Below are 16,566 nucleotides of genomic sequence, written 5' to 3' on the forward strand. Positions count from 1 at the left end.
ATTCCATGACTGTAATGTAGTTATCGACTTCAGATCAGAAAAGAGAGACACAGAAAATTAAGTGAGTTGTTCAAGGTCACAACTTTTCTTATCTGTAAAAAGAGGATGACAATGGAGCTTTATAAGTTTATTATAAACTTAAATGTGTAATACTTACAAAGCACTGGTAATGTTTTATGTAGTTTTTTAAAATAAAATACCTAAATCAGCTTCCTTTCTCTCTTTTTTTTTTTTTTTGCTTTCTATTCATATTAGATGCAAAAAGGAGCTATGAAGTTTTCTACAAAGATATTGTATAAATTAAAGAACATTCATTTTTACCTAAGTTGTATACTTTGACATCATTAGAACCTTCCTTGATAACAGTCTTGAGGTACTGGCTTGTATGTTAAGTTGAATTTGAATACTGCGCTATTTCAATAGCTGGTTCTGTGAAATGGAGCTTTCCAGATTCTCATTCACCTTGTCTGTCTTTAAATGCAGCCAAGTGCTTTAATGGAAAGAATACTAGATGATGACCTTGAGTTAATCCTGTTCAGTCATTAGTTGGCCTTGGGACATCAGGAATTCTGTCTTTCTCTCAGTTTCTGTAGTCTCTGTGGAACTCTGCAAGTTACATATAAAATGAACTGATAAATTCACAAAGGTCCCTCCTTGCTCTAGTATTTAATGTTTTGTACCTGTAAGTTTTTGTGTTTTGTTTTGGTTTCTGTGTTAGGCGACTCAGGCTGTGATAACAAAATACCACAGACTACTTAAACAACAGAAATTTATTTCTCCTAGTTCTGGAGTCTGGGGAAGTCAAAGGTCAGGGCGCTGGCAAGGTAGAGTCGATTTGAGACCTCTTCTCTTGGCTTGCAGGCAGCCGCCATCTCACTGCATGCTCATATGACCTATTCTTTGTGCACAGAGAGAGAGAGAGCGCGCGCACAAGCTTTCTGGTATCAGTTCTTATAAAGGCACTAATCAGGTCATGAGGGACCCATCATCGAACTTTAATTACCTCCCGAAGGCCCCATCTCCAAGTACCATTACATTTTGGGTTAGGGCTTCAACATATGAATTTTAGGGTGACATAAATTTTCAGTCCATAACAATCTCTTATCTGATTGATTCTGCACCCAGTTTATAAGCCTCCCCCACCTTTTTAAAAATCAATTTCAATTTACACCTCAATGGATTTGATAACACCCCATTAATGATGAGCAGCTCAAGTCTCTTGGCCACTTTGTATCTAGGTGCTCAGTCTTTACAGGGGTCTAGTAGCACACCAGGAGCTCATGTGAGGGGGGTTATTTTAGAGGAATAGTTCTTTGCTAGATAGAATATAGTCTATTTTCAGAACTCTAGGGCTCTGCTATGCAACTTTCCTATCGGGGCTTGCCAGAGGCCTGACACAGTATCATCAGACCTAAGTCATATGACCCAAGTGTTAATGTAACTTGTTCCTCACACTGAACTTGGGGAAGAGCCCTCTCTCAAAATGGACCCCACTCAAAACAGATATGAGTCACGACATATATGGATAGCAGCAATGTCCCCAAGTCTTACATATATGCTGAAGCAACGACACATAGTGCTTTGTCCTCAGTAGCTAGAATACACAGAAAGTAGCATTGGCCCATTTCACCATCACTTTCACTGATCTACTTGTGGAATCTTGAACTCCGTCAGATTAGAAGTCCTAGTTTCCAGAGGGGGGATAAACTAACAGGGACACTTGAAGAATTCCCCTGAACTGAAAGGTACAACTACCACATGTCAATTTGGGACTCCTTACATTTGTGGGAAAGCAAGCAAAGAGGTACTGAGCTGGGTGATGGAGTATACTTTGATGACTATGAAGAATAAGGATGCTACTTAGGGGCACAGGAGAGCATAGTTTGCACACAGGGTTTTCACTGGAGCATTTCTTGTTGCTTCCATCCCAAGAATTGCTATAAATGGGCAGTATTAGGAATCCACCAGCTCAACAAGTGAAAGGCTACTAAGGGCATAGACCCCTTTGGAAATGAAGTTTTGGTTCACCCTACCAGGAAAGCAACCCAGACGAGGCTAAGTACTGGCAGATGATAATGGAAATCTTGAGTTCCAGTGAAAGAAAAGATGATGTATGTCTATTACAGCCTCCCAAGACCAGGTACAACAGTAATCGTAAAAGTCTATTTTTAGGAAATTGCAGCTGACAAGGATTGAATTTTCACCTTCATGGTGCAACTAGATTGAAGGGGTACAATCAATTACCCTATTTTCTGCACTTCCCCAGGTTCTCTTGGACCTATATGACCCTACAACCACCGCTTAAAGACTTTGGCACCTGCTTAGTGGACAGCCTCATCCATCACTTTCATGGACACATGTCTTAACACGGCCAGCTGTCTCAGCCTCTCAGGATGACACTAGGCTTCCCCACAGTCCCAGAGCAGGAGCCACCATCGCTCAGACACCCCAGGGCTACAACCTAGAGAAGCTATTGCTCCTATCACCCCTTTGTATGATGTCCTGCATCATGAAATGGGGGGGGGGGGAGAGGGTTGACTTTCCTAGGGGTTGCCTGGAAGAGCTCAGTATCACAACCTGGAGGTTTGGGAAACTAACATTCTGTGTGGCAAGCTTGAATCCATGTGATACAGTAAACAAGATTTTGTTAATTCCTACTGATTTTCCTCTTTGCACATATTCTTCTGAGGTAAAATGGCTTTATATAGCCTCTCAGGGGCTGGCCCATGAGACCAAGCAAACAGCAACATTTTCTTATTATACTGTGGCCAGCTTGATAATACAGCCTGTTACCTTTATATTCCTTTCTTTTTGTGTGTATATTTTCCTTTTTGCCTCAGTTCCTGCCCTGTCACATCACTTACTTCCCTGGGATTTCACACTCCTCCTACCCCACCTGCAATGAAACATTAGAATTTAAGCTTTGTTAGAAATTGCTTTCTAAGGAACTTGGACTCAGAGAAGGATGTTTAATGATTCGGTGCATGCATGCGGTGGGTTGTGTATAAGAGGAAATCCTAGGAAGATGAGGGAGACTTCTTGTCATGAACAGGAACAGGAGGTCAATTGTAAGGAGAATCACGAAGAGACATGAGGCAACGTGAGATGCGTGAAACAGAAGAAGAAAACAGAAGCATGAACATCATGAAGGAGAGGAATTGCCAGATTTAAGCATTAAGCTTCCCTTGAGGTTTTTCTTAGGGGCACAGAAGGGTAATGAATTTGAAATATGAAACAAAGAGTCTTGTTGTCAAAGAACAAATTTGAATTCTCAGAAGAGAGCAGCCTGTCAGGAGTCTGTCTTCCTTCTTGCCCTTGAAGATTTTTAGGAAAAGAATTCCATGCAGATATTTATATTACAATCAACACTGTTACATGTTGAGATAAAACAGGGGCATGGCTTGGCTATTTACTTGTAAAGTGACCAAGAAGCAAAAAATATCAAGGAAATCAAAGAGTATTAAAAACATCATGCAAATGGTCTTGTGATCTTGACTCTTTAGGGGTTTTCTCTACAAGTCTGGATCCTGGTTTAGGGACAATAAATAAACTAATTTCCAAAGTTTTCTTCAGGGCCAAATCAAGTTGAAACGTCCTCTGGGGCCAGAGTGCAAATATAAATGCCTATTATCTTCTTTATCATTGATTCTCAAACTTTAGTATGTATCTAAATCATGGGTCTATTAAAATATAGGTTGCTGGATCCCACATCCAGAGTTTCTAATTCAGTAGTTCTAAGGCGATGCTGAGAATCTGATGTTCTAAAATGTTTCTAGGAGATACTTACGTTGCCACACTGGGAGCCAAACATTGGAAGGGTGATATTTTATCTGAATCTAAGACATCATTTCTTTTAAAGATTTTATTTATTTATTTGACAGAGAGACAGCCAGCCAGCAAGAGAGGGAACACAAGCAAGAGAGGGGAGTAGGAGAGGAAGAAGCAGGCTCCCAGTGGAGGAGCCTGATGCGGGGCTCGATCCCATAATGCCGGGATCACGCCCTGAACCAAAGGCAGGCAGATGCTTAACGACTGAGCCACCCAAGCGCCCCCTAAGACATCATTTTAAGATCTATGATTACAAGGGAAAAAGTAAGAAATTCTCTTAACGAATATCCATAGGAGCCTGTCAGAAGAACAAATGTGAAGTTTAGAACCAAGACTGTTCTAGAAAGATTTACAATGGAGTGCTAAAAATAATTTCCCACTTAGTTTCCTTGAACATTTGAAAATTAAATTTTTAAATGGGTGTTTCATAAATAGCAGTTGCATTATGATTCTTTATAAAAGGTCTATCCTACAGCAATATTTTTTCAGCTACACAGGCATAAAGTAAATCTTTCTGGAAAACTATCTGGGTGGATTAGCTGAAATATTTTTTTAAACAACTTTATTGAGTATAATTGGTATACAAAACTACACATTTAATGTAAACAACTTGATAAGTTTGGAGTTGTGCTTGTACCGTGAAATCATCACCACAATCTAAGTAACAGACATATCTGTCTTTTGGCTTCCTTCTGTTCTATGGAGGGGGAAAGGATGCTAAAGCATGTATGTGCCTTTTTTTTTCTCATAAGACAAATCTGATGCCCTCAAGCATTTCTCTGACTATCTGTTGTGAGAAATCAAAGAGGCATTGAAAAATTGCTGTTTGGAATTATCAAAGCAATAGCAGCTGCATTGTAGGATTGAATTTGTCTTAAAATATAGACTACATATGTTATGAGGTAAATAGTTCTTTACTTCTGTGATTCAAGGGTGTTAGGTGAAAATGGACTGGGCCAGTGGTGTGTATCTTGACTGCATATTAGGGCTTTTAAAAACTCCAAAGTCCTGGCCTCATTCAAAATCAATTAAATCAGTCTGGGGATGAGACCCAGGTATCATTGTTTTTAAAGACCCCCCCCCCCCCAGTGATTCCTATGAGCAGACAGATTGAGAATTATTTATCTAAAAAGAAGACAGGTCAGTCTGTTTCTGGGGCACCTGGGTGGCTCAGTCGGTTAAGCAGTTGCCTTTGGCTCAGGTCATGATCCCAGAGTCCTGGGATCAATAGAGCCCTGCATTGGGCTCCCTGCTCAGCAGGGAGTCTGCTTCTCCCTCTGCCCCCTCCCCCCTCGTGCTCTCTCTCTGTCTCTCAAATAAATGAATAAAAATGTTAAAAAAAAAAAAAAAAAGTCTGTTTCTAGCAGGACCAGAGTGCCACTTTGCATGAAGTAAGACAAACTATGACTCTTTTTGAAGAGACAATTTGTGTTTCCTTAAATTAAAACAGCTTCACTAAATTTGTTGAAACACTTAAAAAAACACTGAGAACATATTTTCCTAATGACCCATGGGGAGTGGAAAGATGTGTAAGAGCTGGGGACTGGGAAGTGGTGAGGCTCCGCGTTCAGGCTTGTAGGACTTCCTCAGGACTGGGGAATAAAATAAGTAATAGAAGAAAAGTCATGATAAAGAGATCAGTGGAGCTTTGGAGGAACAGGTAGGCCCTTGAACAATCTGTCTAGTTAGGAGTGAATGGCCGCCATATTGAGGCATTGTTAAATTGCACAGGAACCCTGTTGAAACTGGGTCCTCAGCACCCCCTACCAAACCCCTAATTTCAAGGCACCTTACATTGCTTGGGTCCTGGGGCTGAACAGGCATCTGAGGAGGACTCCTCTTCATAGCAGCCGTCACTTCACCTAAAGACCTCCAGTAGAAGTGACGCGTGTTTATGCTTTTAGTCTTCTTGTGGTCCACATCCAAATTCCCTGCTACAGATACTCTCATTGAAACCTCTCAGAAATCTATTTCTTAGAACAAGAAAATGGGTCTTTTGCTTAACTGACAGGTTGTCATGATGGAAAAGAGAGCCCAGCACCTATACTTTGAGCCACTTAAGATGTATGGAGGTAGAGTGAGAATCCCCTAAACCAGGCAAAATCAAAGTACGATCATTCTCGGTTTTCCTTTGCAAGCCCTCTGCTTTCCAAAGAAGGAAGATCTGAAGTGGATAGAAATTCAAGGATCTTAAGCCAAAAGCTAGACTCAAATAAAATACAAAAACCAAAAACTGAAGAAGGGGAGGGGAAAAGTGATGTTGGGAGTTCCAGGATAGTACATGGCTGGGGCCAGGGTTGACAGGGGAGGCTACATAGAGGGAACCATGAGGCCCTGGGCTTGGTGATATGACTGGCTTCCAAAAAGGAATATTGTGTCAGAAGAAAGATGTTTGTGGGTATAAAGGACGTTGTCTCCTGGATGCTCTGCCATTTTAAGCAGTGTTGTGCTCTCCCTTCTTTTTCTTCATAGCAGAACGGGATTTCATAAAGGACTTTACCAGTCATTAGTATTGGGTGGGGCTTTAATTTCAGAATGTTGGCTCTGTGAAGATTATATGCATGGCCATGCCTATCTTAAAATTATGGAAGGAAAGCTTCATCTGGCTTAAAGCAATTTTAGTTGCCAGTACACACTAGAAACGAATTTTGAAAGGAAAAGAGAAAATTTCCCAAATATCCATTACATTTCTCATCAGTTAAGAAGGTGTATGGATTACTTTTTAAAAATTATTGTTACAAGGGCACCTGGGTGGCTCAGTTGGTTAAGCATCTGACTCTTGGTTTCAGCTCAGGTCAGAATCTCAGGGTCCTGGAATCAAGCCCTATGTCAGGCTCCATGCTCAGCAGGGAGTCTGCCTGTCCCTCTCCTTCCCCCTCATCCTTACCCTCTGCCTGTCCCTCTTAGCCCTTCCCCTCATTCGCTCACTCTCTCTCTCTCTCTAGAATAAATAAAATCTTAAAAAAATAAAAAGTTTTGTTATACATAAAGAAGACTCATAGTCTCAGGATTATATGTAGAAAATAGAGCCAATAGAAAAGAGTGCAACCATAAGAATAGCATCAGGTCAATTAAAATCTATAATATATGAAGGCTTGAGAAAGAAATATGAAGGACAAGAACAACTCGCGAATTATATTTGCAGTAAGTAGGATAAGGAAAAAGATAGGCTGATGTTATAATAGATTACAGAAAGGAAACACTTCATCTCATGTTCCTTATGGGTTTTGTTCCCATCGAGTAGAGTGATTATTAAAAAGAAAATTAAAGAACAAACATGTGAATTAAAAAAGAAATTCCAGGCTGCAAGTTGGTGAAGTGTTTCAAGGAGAACAGTTCCCAGTTAAAGAGGAATATGTTTTTAGAGTGCTTGATGGATCTTTCCAAATATAGGTTCTTTGATGCGAAGTGAAATCTGGGTGGACAGCCTTTCTGTTCCTCTCCCAGTGTTCTCCTGCCAAGTTGTCAGATTAAAAATGCACCTAAAGACTTGAAAGTATGAGAACTGTTTGAAAAACCAAATTTATTTTTAAAAGAGTTTGCTCTATAGAGGAATAATATATAATGAGGTTATCAAAGAAGTTTTAATGTTCTCTGAAGAATCAGAAAGATGTGGAAATTTGCCAGAACGTTAGATATGTACACATACATTTCTAGTTTTCAGTTTAGGGAAGGAGAAAAAGTGATATGACCTTCAGTCTTGTTAGAGTCGTATCATTAAAGAGTCAGCCATTATTATGGATAAATAATAGGATTTTAAAATACTGTCATTTTTAAAAATATTATACTTTTTAAAGTGAGGCCTAATCACTTAGGGCTCTTAGATTCACTAAGTCAAATAAAAGTCAAATTTATTTTTTGGGAAGAGCAACTAGATTAATGAAATGCCGAATATATAATATATCTGGATTTCAAGAAAGTTTTAGAATATACTATTATCCTCTTAGGGAAGAAAGAATAGTAAAACTAAAGCTAAATAATCATATATTTAGGTGATTTTGTATCTGGTTAGTTTATCGTGGCTTAAATGCTGCTTATGAATGATTTGGGGCATTTCCACAGGCCACTGTCTTCAACACTACCCTCCTTCATCTCGGTACTTTGGGTGAAATCGTAGGTTTCTTTTTTTTTTTTTTTAAGATTTTATTTATTTATTTGACAGAGATAGAAAGACAGCCAGTGAGAGAGGGAACACATGCTGGGGGAGTGGGACAGGAAGAAGCAGGCTTCCCAGTGGAGTAGGGAGCCTGATGTGGGGCTCGATCCCAGGACTCTGGGATCATGCCCTGGGCCAAAGGCAGACGCTCAACGTCTGAGCCACCCAGGCGCCCCCATAAAAGGTTTCTTACTTCCATGTACCCATCACAATAATGGGTATGAAAGAGACTATGTTCAATGGCAGAATGGAAATACAAGAAAATTCTTAGAGGTTGGAAAAGTGAAATGGATCCACATATGCTCATATTTTTGTTTTTGTTTTTAAGTAAATTCTACGCCCATTGCAGGGCTTGAACTCATGGTCTTAGATCAAGAGTCACATGTTCCACTGACTGAGCCAGCCAGGTGCCCTTCATATTTTTGTTTTTTAATGGTACAGAGACATAGTTTACACTTGAGGTCTGAACTGATTAAGGGTAGAATGAATTGCCCAGAGAAGGTAGTGAGATCTTTGGCATTAGTTGAAGTGCAGTTTGATTAAATGCAGATAGTGGTTATAAGAAAAATCAAGAAGTAACAACATGGCTTAATTAGCGAGCTTTAAGGCCCCTTCCACTTTTGAGGATGGTAAGTATTTCTGAAGTGACCCCAAGTGGGTCATTATTTCCATAGTAGTGGATTCAAACTAGCATAGAGCCTTGGCCTTTAAATATCTCACAATTAAGCTGTTCCACCAGCGTACCCTTCAGAACATACCCAGCATCTGAGCGCTGCTCAGCGTGTCCACCTTCACCAGCCAGGTCCAAGCTCCTCTCTAGTCTGAATTCCTGTCCCTGAGCAGAGCTCTCCACTTCTTCCCTGTCCCCTTCAGTCTGATTTCAACAAAGTAGTTTCCTTGCTGTTTTTCAAATGTGGGGGGCAAGCCCCCGACTGAAGACCTTTGCTTTTGCTGTTTACTTTACCTGAAATGTTCTGCGGGATACCTGCGTGGCTCCTTGATCACTTCCTTCATGTCTTGACCGAAAGTTCCATCTCAGTGAAGCCTTCCCTGGCCACCTGAACTCTCCATACTGACACTTAATACCCCCTCTTTTATTTATTTTTCTCTTTAGCACTTAACACTACTTAATACACTACATATATTAATTTAAAATCCTACCTGTGTACATCCCCACCAGCATGTAAGTGCCATAATTTTTTACTATTTTGTTTTCTGCTCTATTCCCAGTGTTTAAAACAGTGCCTGGCGGAGTTGGCAATCAATACATTTGTCAAAGGAATGGAAGAAATGATAAAAGTCCATAATGGGAACAGCCATCTTTATTAAGCAGTCATTAGGGGCCTGGCACTGAGCTAAGCACTTTGTATGCTAATGTGGCCCTGAGTCCTCATGACAACTGCAGCTCAGGTAATGGAAGGAAACCAAGGTTCAGAGAAGTCAGGTAACTTGTTCAAGGTCACACAGCTGGTCAGTGCTGGGCCAAGATAATGTTCAAGGGTCCACAATCCCATCATCGTCCAGCTCACTCAATCAAAAGCATGTCTCACCTCATGCTTCTCATCATCCTCAACTTAGAGGGATGAGGCATGTGTCTTTCAGAGAGAACAGGCTGTTGACCTTGATTCTTTTACAGGGGAGGATTGAAGGCATTTTCCAGCATGGATTTAGTAGATTTTACTTGGTGCTGCATCTCAGGGAGGTGAAGACCTTTAGGTTGCCATGGTAACAGAGAGCAGGTGCTTGTAAACTCATTTCTTGTGGAGTGATAATCCCTTCTCCTTAGTTTTAGCTGGGAACAAGTCTGGTAACTCATGTGTCTGTCGCTGATGCTGCTGGTTTTCTGTTGACCTAGGTTTGATTTTTTTTCTTTTCTCTTTTTTATTTTGAAAGTTAATTAACCACATGACAGAAAAGTTAGGGGAAAAAAAGAAAATTCGTAATCCCTCAACCCAACACCACCTCATCATCATTCATTCTTCCTTTTATTATTGAGATATAATTCATAGGCCATAAGATTCATCATTTTAAAGCATACAAATGAGCAGCTTTTAGTATATTCAATGTATTTCTACAAGGTTCTGCAGGCATCACCAGTATCTAATTCGAGAACATTTTCACCGCCCCAGTGAGAAGCTCCGTACTCACTAGCAGCCACTCCCCAGCCCCCCCTTCTCAAAGCCTGTGTGTACAGATTTGTCTCTTCTGGACATTTCACATAGATGCACTCCTACACCACACGGTATTTTGTGACTAGCTTCCTTAGCATCATGTTTCAAAGGTTCACGTATGTTGTAGCTTGTGTCAGTATTTCATTCCTTTCAACTGTCAAATAATATCCATTACGTGGATAGACCACTCTTGTTAGCCGTTCATCAGCTGACGGACATTCGGGTTCTGTCATTCATTCTGATGTTCACTTTTTAGAAAGCAATTCCGACTCCACCATCTATTAGCGCTTTGGCATTGGGAAAATGTCTTCGTGTTTATGAGACAAAATAAATCTCTTCAACTCTTAATGATACTAATCCTGGTTTCCTAAGATTTTTTTTTTTACTTTTTCTATTTTTTTTTTTTGTTTTTATTTCTGAGGGTTAAATGAACCAATTATGCAAACAGTTCAGTGTGCCGTGGATTCCTAGGAATATTTGTGTCCCCCCCAAACATTGTCTTCTTTTCCATTATGTTCTCTGCCCCGCCACCCAACAAATACCACTGTTCCTAGTGAGCTCTCTTAGAGATACATTTGAATTTTTAAATTTTCACAAGGTAATATGTGATCCATAGAAGGGCAGCACTGGTATACAAAAGCTGAAACTCTCCCCAGCACCTTGGCTCACCCCAGTGCCATTCTCTTATAAAACCCCTGCCTGTCTTCATCGTTAGTGCTGAGGGCACAGGGCATCTCTGTGTCTCAGAGCCAAACCACCACCTGAAGCTCATGGGCCTGTCTTGCCTACCTACAGTAAACTCAGAATCACCATTCCCTGGAACTTATTTACATATACAATTCCTCATGTCCTCTACTCTGTTCAGCCTTTTCAAAAGCTCCGAAAGCTAGCATTTCAGCTCTGTCCCTTACTAGCTGTATGAACTTCAATGTCTTTGTTTCTTCATCTGTAAAATATAGATAACGGATGTAAGTTCATAGCTGTTGTTAGGATTAAATGAGATGATGCACAAAAGTTCTCCACAGCGGGATGCCTGGGTGGCTCAGTTGGTTGGGCATCTGCCTTTGGCTCGGGTCATGATCCCAGGGTCCTGGGATTGAGTGCGGCATTGGACTCCTTGCTCAGCGGGGAGCCTGCTTCTCCCTCTGCCTACTGCTACCCCTGCTCGTGCATGCTCTCTCTCTGACAAATAAAAAAATCTTAAAAAAAAAAAAAAAAGTTCTCCACAGTGTGGTTGACCAACTGTGCAAGGAATGAGCACCTGAAGCCTCAAGAGAGAATAGAAGGAGAATCTTAATTGCCTTCTCTCACTATTCACCCTTGTTTTCCTTCACTTACAGACTGTTTTTGCCTGCTTCCATTCTTCTTTATTTTTCTTCATGGAAAGGGAAGCCCTTAGACCATTCTCCAATCTTTAGTCTCTAGTCATTTCCTGTATTCTAGCATACACTCACACACCCTATCTGGCATCTTATTTTATACTATCTGATAATTTCCCATAAATTTGGTTTTGTATTAAGAAAATCTGTTCCTTGGAGCACCTGGGTGGCTCAGCCAGTTAAGCGTCCAACTCTTGGTTTTGGCTCAGGTCCTGATCTCAGGGTGGTGAGACCAAGCCCCACATCAGGCTCCACACTCAGCGGGGAGTCTGCTTGAGATTTTCTCTCCCCCTCTGCTCCTCCCCCACTCACATGCTCCCTAGCTCTCTCTTTCTAACATTAATAAATAAATCTTAAAAAAAAAAAAAACTATTCCTATTCATTCTAATTTCGCCAGTCGCCTTTTGTCGAAGTTTATTTTACTTTTATAAATGTTGTTATGATGAACAACCTTGTAGCTACAGTTTGTGCACATTCATAATTATCTACTGAGACTAAATTGTCAGCTTCTAAATTTTTTAATCAAAGGGCACATATATTTTTAAGTCTTTTGATAACACAGTAAATTGCCTTTCAGAGAATTTGTACCAATGATGAACAAATAAGACATTATAACATCTGTCTCGTTCATCACCCACCAAAAGGGAGCAATGAAGTATTTGCTGTTTTTATAGGCAAATGTAATCAAATTGTGATATTACTCTATGCTTCATAATTAAGACTGAACATATCTTCATATGCTGATTGGGCATTTGCATTTATTCTGTCAGGAATTGCCTACCATTTTTAAACCCATTTTTCAACTGGGATATTTTCTCTATCCCTTTTTTTTCTGTTAGATGTTAAAGGTACTGAATACTGAACTCTTTGTTGGATATCATGCTGGTTTCTCTAGAACTATTAGAGAATCAATATGCTGAGGATGGATTGGCTGCCTTCGTTCTAGGGATTGTAAATAAGTTGTTCACAGGACAGATAGGGTATGTGCGAAGCACTTGCTGGTCAGTAATTTTAGATCTGGAAAGAAAATGCTTGCGAATAACTCAAAGCAAGAGAACATACAATTTCAAGCGAATTTTTTATATGAGTGAATTTTGACCTCATTTTCTTATACCAAAAATACTAAACACCTTGTAGGTTGCCATACACTATTCTTGGCACTGGTTGTCTTTAAGCAGAATGTCAATCAAGCTCCCTCCATTTTTTGAAGCTTAATTCTAAGAGATGCTCATAGTCTTCAGTGCTGACATACTTCCTGCTCTGTATCCTGCCCCAGTTTACTGGTAGCCCTCTCCCTTGGGTCACATCCTCCTAGAATTTTTCTTTTCTTTTAAGATTTTATGTATATATTTGAGATAGAGATAGAGAGCGTGAGCAGGGGGAGGAGCAGAGGCAGAGGGAGAGGGAGAAGTAGGCTCCCTGCTGAAAAGGGAGCCTGAAAGGGGGCTTGATCTCAGGACCCCGAGATCATGACCTGAGCCGAAGGCAGATGCTTTAACCGACTGAGCCCCTCAGGCGCCCCAGCATCTTTCTTAATGATCTTGAACTCAACACTGAATCTAAACTGTAACATGCCTAAGAGTGTTGCCATTTCAAAAACAATTCATTCAGCAAACATTTATTGGGGCCCTGCTGTTTTCCAGTCTCTGTATTATCCCTTCTTTGTACCATGTATTTATTCCCACAGGGCCATCTACGAAATAGTACTTTAACCCAAAGGACATTGGTTGAACAATTAAGGCAGGCTGATAAAAGATACTCAGATTGTGCAAAGAGGGGAGCAGAGGAGGGTAAACTTTTTACAATTGTTTTTTAAACCTCCTTACTTGGCATTACTCTATTTCCCAGTGGGTTTCATAGCCCCTGATGCCATATGTCTTTCTGAGCTGGAGGGCATGATGGCTATGATCAGTGACAAAAGAAGCAAATGAAATGATCGTTTTCTAAAGTCAAAGAGGATTATGCCATTCCAAAATAAACAAGAGATCCAAAACATTCAAATGGCGTTTGTTTAAACTATTATGTTTGCCTAGTGTACAAAAAAAGGCAGTTATTGCCGGTAGGGTTATTAATCCCTTGCCTGAGACATTAACTTGAGGAATCATACTGTTACCAATCAAGTATCCATCTTGAAAATGTCTCCCCTGCACTGAAACGGTGGCATGTAACACTGCAGGCTAAACTAATTCCACTGGCATTTGGGGTTCTGAAATCTACCATACAGTAAAGATTTGATCCCAGCTTCTGTCCTCATAGAAGTGTTGATGAACCAGGAGCTTTTCTAATAATAGGGAACACCACATAAATGGAGTATTCACGGCGTAAGTTCTGTTGTTAATAGGAGAAAATCCACTCTGGATAAATAAAACTCTCTTATCATCGGTGTTCAAGAACTATCTACCTCTTTTATGTGGTGAGGCTGTAGTAAATTTGTGTTGCTTTCAGCTTCTGTGGAATGTTTTCCCGAGAGTAAAAAAGTTATTCGGCATCCTGATTTTTTTCCAACAACAATGTGAGTTTTGGCAGACTGTGAAATCATATGGTATTTGTCTTTCTCTGACTGATTTATTTTACTTAGCATTATACTCTCTAGCTCATCCATGTCTTTGCAAATGGCAAGATTTCATTGTGTTTTAATGGCTGAATAATACTCCATTACACACACAGATGCGCGCGCACACACGTACATACATACCACATATGCTCTGTGTCCACTCATGGACACTAAGGTGGTTTCTATATCTTGGCTATTGTAAGTAATGTTTAAATGAACATGTGGGTGCATTGATCTTTTCAAATTGTGTTTTCATTTCTTCAGATAAATAACCAGAAGTGGAATTGCTAGAATAAATAGTAGTTCTATTCTTAATTTTTTGAGGAACCTCCATACTCTTTTCCATAGTGGCGGTACCAATTACATTCCCACCAACAGTGCTCAATGGTTCTCTTTTCTCCATGTTCCTGGCAACACTTGTTATTTCTTTTCTTTTTGTTGATAGCCATTCTAACAGGTTTGAGGTGATATCTCATTGTGTGTGGGTTTTGTTTTTTTTTTTTTAAGATTTTATTTATTTATTTATTTATTTGACAGAGAGAGAGAGAGAGTGAGCATAAGCAGGCAGAGGGGCAGGCAGAGGGAGGGGGAGAAACAGGCTCCCAGCTAAACAAGGAGCCCGATGCAGGACTTGATCACAGGACTCTGGGATCATGACCTAAGCCGAAGGCAGATGCTTAACCCACTGAGCCACCCACGCGCCCCCCTCATTGTGGTTTTGATTCACATTTCACTATTTGGTTAGTGATGCTGAGCATTTTTTCATATACCTGCTGACCATCTGTATGTCTTCTTTGGAAAAATGTCTATCCAGGTCCTCTGTCCATTTTTTAATTGTATCGTTTTTTCCATCCCTTTACTTTTAACCTATATGCGTCTTAACACTTAAAGTGGTTTTCTTGGAATGCCTGGGTGGCTCAGTAGGTTAAAGCATCCGCCTTCGGCTCAGGTCATGAACCCAGCGTCCTGGGATCAAGTCCCACATTGGGCTCCTTGCTCAGCAGGGAACCTGCTTCTCCCTCTGCCTGCTGCTCCCCCTGCTTGTGCTGTGTCTCTCACGCTAACAAATAAATAAAGCAAAATCTTTAAAAAAAAAAAAAAGTGGTTTTCTTATAGACAACATATAGCTCGGTCTTATTTTTTGATCCACTCTGAGAGTGTCTGTCTTCATCAGTGTATAGTTGGATCAATATCTGTCATGTCACTGTTTCTATTTGTTGGCTGCTTCTCTTTGTCTTCCATTTCTTTTCTACCTTTTGTGATTTTAATTGAGCATTTTATATGATTCCATCTTCTTCCTTAACACATAGGTTATACTTTTTTACTGTCTCGAGCAGTTGCCCTAGAGTTTGTAGTATATATTTACAATTAATACAGGTATATTTTCAAGTAACACTATACTGCTTCACGTGGAGTACCAGTACCTTACAAAAAACAAATATTCTTGGAGCACCTGGGTAGCTAGTTAGTTAAGCGTTGACTCTTGGTTTTGGCTTAGGTCATGATCTCATGGGTTGTGAGGTCGAGTCCTGCATCAAGCCTCACGTTGGGCTCCGTGCTCAGTGGGGAGTCTGCTTGGGATTCTCTGTTGTGTTCTGTGCAGAGGAGCGTGATTGAGGGCCAGAGGTCCGGTGACGAGTAGGAAACCACTGCTCAGCTGCTTCAGGAAAACCAGCCGCTTGCCTCTGTGGTGCCCAGTGAGGATGGTCACACTGGTCCCAGGAGTGATGCATCTTCCAGTTTTCTCACGTGCTAATGGGAAGGTCTTTCTGCCCTGGCTCAACAGCTTTCAAGGCACATCTCGAGTAGGATAAAACCTAGGCATTTTGTGAAGTTTAACCACTCAGGTTCCACTGTTCTTGTCAGCACCAACTGGTTCTGTGACAGTAGCAAGAACTGGATTAATCCTGGATTTAGGGGTTGAATACTTCCTCTTGTACATAATCTTTCTAGAATACTTAGCCTTTTGGGAATATCTAATTTCTCTGACTAGGGCAGGGTTTTGGCTGCAGTGGGGCTACTGTTTCTTGGCATTTTAGCCTTGAGGTTACCCTTCTTAACCTTGCCACCAGTGTCAGCCTTCTTGGCTTCAGGTTTCCTCCCCTTGGCATCTGACTTCTCAACTTCCTCACCTGCCATCTTGCAAGATGGGAAGGAAAATGAAATATTCTTAATTCCTCCCTCCAGTTCCTTGTATAATTGGAGTCATTTCCTTTCACCTAGATATAAGCTTACATAATAGTATGTGTGTATATATGCATGCATAGTCAAATACACTGTTGCTATTATTATTTTTAACTGTTTTTCAAAAGACCATGAAAATTTTTTAAATAAAAGTTTTTATTTTATCTTGAGGAGTTGCCAAAGTGTTTTCTATAGTGGTTGCATCATTTTACATTCCCACCAGCAATGCACAAGACTTGTAATTTCTCTACAATCTCACCAACATTTGAAATTTTCCCTTTTTTTTTTTTTTTG

At 40.4% G+C, this 16,566-nt stretch overlaps 1 pseudogene; it reads right to left on the reverse strand.

Moving 5' to 3' along the window:
* LOC113265815 (60S ribosomal protein L6-like) overlaps nt 1-16,227 on the reverse strand; it is an 89,140-nt pseudogene extending 72,913 nt beyond the window's left edge.
* Nucleotides 16,228-16,566: the final 339 nt, after the last annotated feature.

The sequence above is a fragment of the Ursus arctos genome, chromosome X, assembly GCF_023065955.2.
Source record: "Ursus arctos isolate Adak ecotype North America chromosome X, UrsArc2.0, whole genome shotgun sequence".
NCBI lineage: Eukaryota > Metazoa > Chordata > Mammalia > Carnivora > Ursidae > Ursus > Ursus arctos.